Genomic DNA, 9775 nt, shown 5'->3' on the forward strand with positions numbered 1-9775 from the left:
CATTAGCAGCATCTTCCTGTGTTTAGCCTTCTGGGAATGGGAGTGGGACAGTTAGGGTTGTCTAGGCTTTGATGTAGATAAAGTAAGATAACTTTAATCTCTGACTAATTAGTGAACCCCCTTCTTCATGTTTTTCTGTCTAGACAGAGTACATGCGACCCCCCCCGTCCTTCCCTATTAGGTCACTCAGGAAGCAAAACTATGTTCCCCCACTTTACTATGATGTGTTGGAAAGCAGTCAACCAGCAGCTGATATGCTCAAACCATAGACTGTCTATCAACACGCTCAAACCTAGGGAAGAAAGAAAAGTTGGAATTTTAATTTATGAACATGTTTCATATACATAGCAAACATACTCAGACAACACTAATAGATTAAATATTTCCCGGGAGATGTTCGGTTCAGGAACACATACTTTACACAGATATAGTATTATATAGTATTATATAAATGAGCAGGCTTGAGGCCTCCTGGTATGAGCTAAGTGGGGTTGTTTGGGTTTGGGGCCCAGACGTCTACTTGCCTGGGTCTCTCTGCTGGCATGGTCCCCTGCCTTGGTCTTTATCTCCCTGGCCACTTGAGCCGGGGAAGTGAGCCTGCCACATGGAGCGCCTGGCCCTCACAATCACTGGAGCTCCTCCAACATTCCCTCACAGGCTAGTCAAACAAACCTGGGGCATGCCGCCTGCCTGTGACTCAGTCAGTCCCCCCTCTGTCTGCTCTGCTCTGACTGCCGCACAGCGCCACAATGGGCACATTCCAGTCAACATCCACAGCGGCCCAAGGAGCCACCGTCTTAATCTCCTGTATGGAGAAACCAAACAACAACATGTCTGATGGAGGGCGCTGTGACCCAATCACTACTGTGTTGTTCATATTATTCTAATCAAGTGCAGGGCTTTTTCTACGGAGCAACTGCTGTGCTTTCCATCCACATAAAGCACATGCACTCTTCTCCAGTTGTTTGAGCACAAACCGCTTGCCTCTCTAAAGACAAAACAAGAGGCCGGAGACTGGAGAGAGCATGATCCAGGCCCCATAATAGGACAGGCTTTGGTCCTTTCAGAGCCAAGATTAACAGTGCATTCGGAAAGTATTCAGATCCCTTTACTTTTTCAACATTGTATTATGTTACAGCCTTATTCTAAAATGGCCTCTATGATTCTTAAATGGAAGAAGTTTGGAACCACCAAGACTCTTCCTAGAGCTGGCCGCCCAGCCAAATTCAGCATTCGGGGGAGAATGCCCTTGGTCAGGGAGCTGACCAAGAAACCGATGGTCACTCTAACAGAGCTCAAGACTTCCTCTTTGGAGATGGGAGAACCTCCCAGAAGGACAACCATCTCTGCAGCACTCCACCAATCAGGCCTTTATGGTAGAGTGGCCAAACGGAAGCCACTCCTCGGTAAAAGGCACATGACAGCCCGTTTGGAGTTGGCCAAAAAACAAGATTCTCTGGTCTGATAAAACCAAAATTGAAGTCTTTGGCCTGAATGCCAAGCGTTACGTCTGGAGGAAAATTGGCACCATCCCTATGGGGAAGCATGGTGGTGGCAGCATCATGCTATGCAGATGTTTTTCAGCGGCAGGGACTGGGAGACAGAGAAAAGTACAGAGAGATCCTTGATGAAAACCTGCTCCAGAGCGTTCAGGACCAGACTGGGGCCGAAGTTTCACCCTCCAACAGGACAATGACCCTAAGCACACAGCCAAAGCAATGCAGGAGTGGCTTCGGGACAAGTCCAGCCAGAGCCTGGACCACAATCAAACATCTCTGGAGAGACCTGAAAATAGCTGTGCAGAGACGTTCTTCATCCAACCTGACAGAGCTTGAGAGGATCTGCAGAGAAGAACGGGAGAAACTCCCCAAAAACAGGTGTGCCAAGCTTGGAGCGTCATACCCAAGAAGACTTGAGGCTGTAATCGCTGCCAAATGTGCTTCAACAAAGTGCTGAGTAAAGGGTCTGAATACTTATGTAAATGTGATATTTCAGGGTTTTTTTTAATACATTTGCAAACATTTCTAAAAACCCTTTTTGCTTTGTTATTATGGGGTATTGTGTGTGTGTAGATTGATGAGGAAAAAATATAATTTAATACATTTTAGAATAAGGCTGTGGATAAAGTCAAGGGGTCTGAATACTTTCCAAATGTACTGTATACCCATGTATCTGCCTCTGTATTTTGAAGTGGGGAAAAAGGAAACTGATCCCTTTTCCCTCTCATGGTTGTATCATGTAGGACTTAGACTGTTATACCAACGTCTTTCTTTCCACTACTACACTGATGTTATGTAGGGGTAGGTGCTCCTTTTTGATGAACTCGTTGACAGCGTGGATGTCCTAAAAGCTTTAAAACAGTTACACAGCCCATTGCCAGTGGTGGCTATAGGAATCCGTGGACAAAGAGCTGTGATGGGATGGTGAGGCTGCGGCACTGATGTGTTCCTGAAGCTGCTGAAAGGGTTTCACAAGAACCCAGCAAGGTGAAACCGATCTGTTTCAGGTTCCATTGACTCTTCAATTAGGTGTGTGAATTCCTCATCTGACTGCTGGCTCATTGGTAAAAGACCAAGTCCATATTATGGCAAGAACAGCTCAAATAAGCAAAGAGAAACAACAGTCCATCATTACAATAAGACATGAAGGTCAGTCAATCTGGAACATTTTAAGAACTTTTAACGTTTCTTCAAGTGCAGTCGCAAAAACCATCAAGCGCTATGACGAAACTGGCTCCCATGAGGACCGCCACGGGAAAGGAAGACCCAGAGATACATCTGCTGCAGAGGATAAGTTCATTACAGTTACCAGCCTCAGAAATTGCAGCCCAAATAAATGCTTCAGAGTTCAAGTAACAGACACATGTCAACATCAACTGTTCAGAGGAGAGTGCGTGAATCAGGCCTTCATGGTCGAATTGTTGCAAACTAAAAGACACTACTAAAAGACACCAATAAGAAGAGACTTGCTTGGGCCAAGAAACACGAGCAATGGACATCTGTCGTTTGGTTTGATGAGTCCAAATTTGAGATTTTTGGTTCCAACTGCAGTGTCTTTGTGAGATGCAGAGTAGATGAACGGATGATCTCCGCATGTGTAGTTCTCACTGTGAAGCATGGAGGAGGAGGTGTGATGGTGCTTTGCTGGTGACACTGTCGATGATTTATTTAGAATTCAAGGCACACTTAACCAGCATTGCTACCACAGCATTCTGCAGCAATACGCCATCCAATCTGATTTGCGCTTAGTGGGACTATCATTTGTTTTTCAACAGGACATTGACCCAACACACCTCCAGGCTGTGTAAGGGCTATTTGACCAAGAAGGAGAGTGATGGATTGCTGCAGAATGCTGTGGTAGCAATGCTGGTTAAGAGTGCCTTAAATTTGAAATAAATCACAGACAGTGTCACCAGCAAAGCACCCCCACACCATAACACCTCCTCCACCATGCTTTACGGTGGGAAATACACATGCAGAGATAATCCGTTCATCCACACCGTGTCTCACAAAGACACGGCGGTTGGAACAAAAATCTCAAATTTTGACCCATCAGACCAAAGGACAGATTTCCATCAGTCTAATGTCCATTGCTCTTGTTTCTTGGCCCAAGCAAGTCTCTTCTTATTAGTGTCCTTTAGTAGTGATTTCTTTGCAGCAATTCGACCATGAAGGCCTGATTCATGCAGTCTCCGATGAACAGTTGATGTTGAGATATGGTCTGTTACTTGAACTCTGTGACGCATTTATTTGGGCTGCAATTTCTGAGGCTGATAACTCTAATGAATTTATCCTCTGCAGCAGAGGAAACTCCATTCCTGTGGCGGTCCTCACGAGAGCCAGTTTTATCATAGCGCTTGATGGTTTTTGCGACTGCACTTCAAGAAACTTTCAAAGTTCTTGAAATGTTCCGTATTAACTGACCTTCATGTCATAAAGTAATGATGGACTGTCATTTCTCTTTGCTTATTTGAGCTGTTCTTGCCATAATATGGACTTGGTCTTTTACCAAATAGGGCTATCTTCTGAATATCACCCTTACGTTGTCACAACACAACTGATTGGCTCAAACTCATTAAGAAGGAAAGAAATTCCACAAATTAACTTTTAAGAAGGCACACCTGTTAATTGAAATGCCTTCCAGGTGACTACCTCACGAAGCTTGTTGAGAGAATGCCAAGCGTGTGCAAAGCTGTCATCAAGGCAAAGGGTGGCTATTTGAAGAATATAAAATATATTTTCATTTCTTGAACACTTTTTTGGTTAATACATGATTCCATATGTGTTATTTCCTAGTTTTGAGGTCTTCAAAATAGTACAAATCAAATCAAATCTTTGAATGAGTAGGTGTGTCCAAACTTTTGACTGGTATTGTATCTCTATACGCTTTGAGTCCTCGACCTCATGCCTTATGTTAACCAGTAATGAGTAATAATTGTAATTTCTCAACCCCAGCTCTCCTAAACCAAAAACTGAATCCGTGAACCCCTTATGAGGCAGTCATAGAAGGAGAACACATACATTCCCTAGAAGTAACTGCCCAACAGTTTTAATGGAGGAATTTATAGGCAGGGGCAGGGTGTGATTAAGTGGATGTGGCCATGTATTTTTGTAAGTTATCACAGACACTTGACAGGAAGTAAGAGAGGGCCACAAACAGGAAGGAGCGGAATGTGCTTCCTGTTGGATGATGGTGGTAGACAGGACAGATTCCTTGCACCATCGTGACAGCCCCTCTCCTCTTGTAACACTGGCGCACAGGGATGTTTTTCCACTGGAATCAAGGAGAAGCAGAATCCAGGAAAGAGAAACTCAAGAGTAGATAACATTGAGAAACAGTGTGCCCACTATGCAACAAATGAGGCAGGCCACCAGACTCAGTCGACAGCACAAAAATAGGATTATCATAAAGTGACCAATCACACTCCTCTCACTCAAAGGAGACAGTAAACGAACTGTACACATAGCAACTGGCTGTAACATCACTTTGTTGCCGATACACTACTGCAACGAGATTAACGTTCAGACCACTTGTGTTTTTCACTGAGCTTGGACGGGACGCACATCAACGAGAGTGCGGGCAGGGAGGGAGTTGAGCACTGCTGCCACTGCCTGGGAATATGAAATTAACATTGGTCGTCCTTGAGGGCTTCCTGATTTAATCACAAGGGGCCTATGACGTGACAGGGTTTTACTCATACTTCCGAGGGGGGCTGGATGGCTATGACTCACCCTCTCATTGATGATTGTCTCCACAAAGCGGTCAGTATCATTCAGGCACAACAGCAGAGGGAGACTGCACTGCACACCGACAGCCTAATGCCATTCCAATAAAAGTATTTATTGGAGACGCACACAAACACACCTTTTAGGAAGATTAAAATAACTGATGCCTCTTCATAAGGGCGATTTGTGAGGATGACGAACTCTACACTGTTGATCACTCATAAGGAGTTTCAACTGACAAATGTGTAAACTAAGATGTTACATTAATCCACACACAACATATGCAAAGACCTTAAACACACAGTAATTTATAGTGCATTTAAAAAGTGTCTTAAAGACTGGGCAGTCGAGATAAATTGGGGTGGCAGGTAGGCAAGTGGTTAGAGCGTTGGGCTAGTAACCGAAAGGTTGCAAGATTGAATCCCTGAGCTGACAAGGTTAAAATCTGTCATTCTGCCCCTGAACAAGGCAGTTAACCCACTGTTCCTAGGCTGTCATTGAAAATAAGAATTTGTTCTTAACTGACTTGCCTAGTTAAATAAAGGTAAAAAAATAAAAATTATTAGGCTAGGTCTACTTTCTCCTCATCCATATTAACTTAGAAAACCAGAGGTTGCAATAGCATCTGGGCTGACAGGCACAATACTGGAACATAGGCCAACGTGTCAGGGTCCTATCAAAATATTAAATTGACCAAAGTGAATATTTCATTCAGTGAAAGGAATACGATAACATCGACATGGCCTACTTAATCAACACATTGTCAAATTCAATGCAAGTGACAAAATGTTTATTCAAAGTAGAACAAAGATTAAGTGCATGCCTGTTGACAATGTAATACGCTTCAGTGGTAAACATATCTCAGCAACAGATCTTATCAAAAGGAACAAGACAAGAACCACATTGTCCTATACGCAAGGAATAATGCCAAGATTTTCAGGTTTCCAGACAAATAAATCCAAATTCCACCTGCAGACATGTTTCCTAGTCTCTTCCTAATGAAATGGACTGGACAGCCAAGAACTGCTGAGTCTCAGATAACCTGGTGGTATAAAAGCCCACTGACATGCCTGTTACAAAGACAGTGCTGACATCTCCCTCCAGTGGAGGTACATTGAATTGGAAACTATGAAACATCAAATCGTAGACTGTATATCAGTGTTCTCAATACCTGGCTGGCCACATAAAAAAATAACATATGACAAGTCTCCCTCATACTCAAAGTAACAGAATAATACATGGAAACAGCTTGCTACATATTCAGCCAGACAGAACACCCTGTGGAGCAATGGAACAGTTATCAGACTCCCCCCAAAACACCCTGTATGTGAAACAAAATCATATTAGAAATAACAGTTCAAATCAAATTTCTTGGACATCTGTTCAAAAACATCACCATTAAGTGAACAGCACTGAACATCACAAATTGGTGAACAGCACTGTTCTGAGATCAAAGGAGTATGAAATTACACCCTGGCACCTGAGCAGAGCTTCCTTCTGCACCCCAATGGGGGTATGTAGTTCCGAAACTTGGAAGTTGAGGACGTCAATGTCCGAAGCTCCAAACTTTGCCTCAACCTTGACTCTCTCGTACACGTGGAATTGCACCCGCTTGTTGGTCATGGCTATGAGCGTTCTCTTTCTCTCAAAGCCGACCGTGCACGCTGCTCTTCTCTAAATTGGACTGAGTCGGTCCCTGTTTCAGTCGAAGCTGAAATAGTAGTTGGACACAGCGCGATGAAACGGGGCGAGTTCGGGTCGAATCCGCGGCCATTCGGATCAGGTCCTCTCGGGAGGCGAAGCACAGACACGTGCGGTCTCATTTCGACTTTTTGTCACTCTCTGCAATCACAAAGTAGGACAGAGATGTTGGCATGATGTGCACAAAAAGTTAGATGAAATTGCAACTAGAATTTGAACGACACAAGTTAGCTGCTGTGGTTGCTCTGCCATAGTTGGCTGTGTTGTCACATTCGCTAACTAGCCAGCATGCTGTCTTATAACAGTATGAGTACAATGCTGTAGAGCAAAACAAGCTAACGTTAGCTAGTTTATGTTCATAGCTAGCAAAGGGAAGTCACTCGTACTTAAATATTTACCGACTCAGAGTAATAAAATTATATTTGAAGTTGGCCAAGGAGTACGTTTTATGAGTGCCGTTTGAGTTGGTACGCGTACATTTTGTTGTCCCTCTGACAAATGTGACCGGAAAATGTAATGTATTTATTTTGGTTCCGCAGGAGGCCACTCGACACAATCTTTGACACTGATGCCGCCTAGCGAATAAATAAGGGGCCACTCAAAGGTTGATTGATGTGTATTGTACACCAAGGTGTTAGGCAGGATGTGACTGTGGTTAGGCTGCTGGGGCAATGTGAAGCGTTTAGCTAACCTGTTTACTGTAGTGTTTGTATAAAACATTTATTCCTCCTCCTACTTGATTGATTGATCAATGAGCTTGCTCCACTGAGAAATCATGAATCAAATTGAATTAATGTGAATTTCAGGTGACAATAAAAATGATGATACATATGAATGTAAAGAATTGCACCTTCAAATACCTTTTTTTGTGTTTTTTTGGCCTCACCCGTCTGAACGGTCGGCTGTGAATTCCCTCACCCATACACTTAAGCTGATTCTTAGGTTCTGACCCTCTACTACAGGATGTCTGGTAAGAAGAGGCGGATGTGCTTACTGTCTCCGTTCACACACACACAGTGCCAAATATTCTTACATTCCTATGTCAAAGCATAGGGTCAGATATACTCTATTGGACTGCTCAATAACTACATTCAAGATTTTTCAATGTGCATGTTGTTTCTTCTTTAACATTGGTTTCCAGTTTTAAAAAAAAAAAACAGTTTTTTTTTCTTCATAATTTTTTTCAATACAACCAATTTTGACTTTCAAGCTTGGCCATGTAGTGGGAACCATTTTTCAACACTCAAGAAGTTAGATACATTATTTCAAATATATTCACTTCGTCAGCAATTCACTTACATTGCATTATCCAGTAACCACGTACACATTTAATACACATCTTACTTTTCCACTAGTATTCCACTAAATGAAAGAAGATAAAAATGAACTTTCGACCAATGACAGCTGAGAGTATGTTGCATCTGACATCTTCTTCAGTTTGATGTCTGGGATGTACGCCATGTGATTTTCTTTGCCATGTGCCTTGTTCAACAGCTTTTCTCTTTCCTTCTCCCTCTGTTTCTTTTCGTTATAGTTCCTTGACACCTCGTCCAGGTGGGCTTTCACCCTCTCCTTATTCTTCCTCACTTCTTCCTTACTCTCTGCTTTTCTAGCTCTGACCAATTCTTTTACTTTGTTCTTCTCCAACTTTTCTCTTTCTTGACTCTCCTTTTTCTCCTTCTTTGCCCTGACTCTCTGGGAACTGTTTGTTTCATATGTTAGACAGTGATCTGAGATATTATTATTAGTCATTCTCCAGCATGCAGTCAACTGAATCTGATGAATCGGCTAGTATAACCCTTAGGTGATTTATCAAATCCCTGAACTGTGACTGGTAAAATGGAGTACTGTACCTGTATGCATTGTTCATCCTCTCCAACATATCTCTCTTCTCAGTTTCTCTACTCTTTCTCTCCCGCTACTCTTCCATCTCTTCTTCTCTTGTCCATGCAGGCAAAGAATCCTCATCTTTTCTCTTTTCAGAGCCTGTATCACTTTCCATCTCTTTCAGCTCAATCATCCACTCCTCTGCTGCCTGCGGGATCCTTCTATTAATCTCCTCCTTCATCCATCTTTCCCCCAGCCCTGGCCCATCTCCCCCTGTCCTCCTTCCAGGCTACTAAGGTCTGATTCACATCCTGGTGAAATCTGTCTTCAAACCATTTCTTATGAGGTTCCATCCATTCCTCTCTCACCCTCTCCTTACATTTACATTTTAGTCATTTAGCAGATGCTCTTATCCAGAGCGACTTACAGTAGTGAATGCATACATTTCATAAAAAAAATTCCCGTACTGGTCCCCCGTGGGAATCAAACCCACAACCCTGGCGTTGCAAACACCATGCTCTACCAACTGAGCCACACGGGACACCCTTTCATTCCCAGCTAACAATCTATTGTTCTCCACTGTCACCGTTGCTATCTTGTCCACCAAAGTTTGTCTGTCGGTTGCTGTGCTTTCTCTCTGTTTGTCTGACACCTTTCGCTGCCCTTCATTCTCAGCTAACAGCTTAGTACTCTCCACTGTCACCTCTCCTATCTTGGCCAAGTTCAGTATGTTCTGCATCTTCAGCTTTGTCATCTTGACTTCTAGATCTTCTTTGTCTGCCTCTAAGCTTTCTCTCTGTTTCTTCAACATCTCTCTCTCCCTTTCATTCTCAGCTAACAGCTTAGTACTCTCCACTGTCACCTCTCCTCTTTTGGCCAAGTTCAGTATGTTCTGCACCTTCAGCTTTGCCATCTTGAGCTCCATCTTCTTTCTGTCTAACACTACGCTTTAGCTTTTGTCATTCTTTTGTTCCTCCTTCACCTTGTTGCCTTTCTCAATCTCTTCATATTCAGTAGTCTCT

General features: G+C 43.1%; 1 pseudogene; it reads right to left on the bottom strand.

Annotated features, from left to right (window-relative positions):
- Window positions 1-6000: 6000 nt before the first annotated feature.
- Window positions 6001-7306, bottom strand: LOC123729245 (gem-associated protein 7-like; annotated as a pseudogene).
- Window positions 7307-9775: the final 2469 nt, after the last annotated feature.

This window comes from Salmo salar, chromosome ssa20, assembly GCF_905237065.1.
Source record: "Salmo salar chromosome ssa20, Ssal_v3.1, whole genome shotgun sequence".
Taxonomy (NCBI): Eukaryota; Metazoa; Chordata; class Actinopteri; order Salmoniformes; family Salmonidae; genus Salmo; species Salmo salar.